General features: G+C 58.6%; 1 protein-coding gene across 1 annotated transcript in view; it reads right to left on the bottom strand.

The window, feature by feature from the left end:
• The window catches only part of DCLK3 (doublecortin like kinase 3), a 31,457-nt gene that overhangs the window by 6,278 nt on the left and 24,251 nt on the right, over positions 1 to 928 (bottom strand). The gene's annotated exons all lie outside the window — the stretch shown is intronic.

Here is a 928-nt window from a genome sequence, read left to right as displayed (position 1 = left end):
TGTTAAATGATTTCGAGGGAAAACGGAACCTTCGCATCTCAAGTGGTGGGCTTAGCAAGTGTGAGGCCCCACTGGGATCCTCACCCAACACACGGGTTCCAAGAACCCGTGGGAAAATGCCGTGGCTGTTTTAACCCCATTTGTCCAACAAACTGGGCAGCGCCCTACGACACCACTATGGGGGTGCGACAAGCAGCGTTTGGTCGGTGGATCACGGAAGGGCTGGCGCACAGCCTCCTGAGCGACTGTGGCCCTCCGCACCTCGCAGCGCTCCGGGGAACTTCCTCCAGGGTTGCCGGTTCAAACCCCTCAGGGGCTGCCCTGAAGGGCAGGCCTGGCAATCCGCTTCCGTAAAGAGGACAGCCAAGAATACTCTAGAAGCCCCTCCTTGTTATCGTTTCCTGAAAGCCGAGGTAGCCAGGCAGGATCTTGGTCCCCAAGGGCACAGCCACCTTAGCCCGTCCTTGCGGCCAAAGTGCTTGCATCACCACAGCAAGGGGACGCTGGCGTTGAGGATGCTCTGGCTCTGCCCTCTGCTGACCAGAGGACCCGAAGCTGACCACTCCCCTGCCGACTTGGGCAGTCTGCCTCTGGGTCTCTTGAGTCAGTCCGGATGCTGCGGCTTCGTTCCTGAAACTGAAGTAACTCCTCCGCAGGGAAGGTCGGCGGGTCGGCATCAAATAGGAGTTACAACCAGACTCTGCAGCCTGGCTGTCGGGGCTCCGATGCCACCTCTCTGCTTTCTATGCAGCCGCTCAGGTCACTTGCTGTCGCTGTGCCTCTGTTTCCCCAACTGTGAAACAAGGGTGTGAATGCCCCACATTGGAGGCTATGAAGAGGAGTGTGTCAGACACCAAGGAGTGGGCCTGGCACTGCCATGCAGTCGATTCTGACTCATGGCACAAACGGCCCCCTTTCGGTCTCCTTA

Source organism: Echinops telfairi, unplaced genomic scaffold, assembly GCF_000313985.2.
Source record: "Echinops telfairi isolate 266 unplaced genomic scaffold, ASM31398v2 ScPeMD7_7420;HRSCAF=8458, whole genome shotgun sequence".
In the NCBI taxonomy this organism is placed as follows: Eukaryota; Metazoa; Chordata; class Mammalia; order Afrosoricida; family Tenrecidae; genus Echinops; species Echinops telfairi.
Note: the sequence above shows the minus strand (reverse complement) of the source record. Positions and strands in the feature narration are given on the sequence as shown.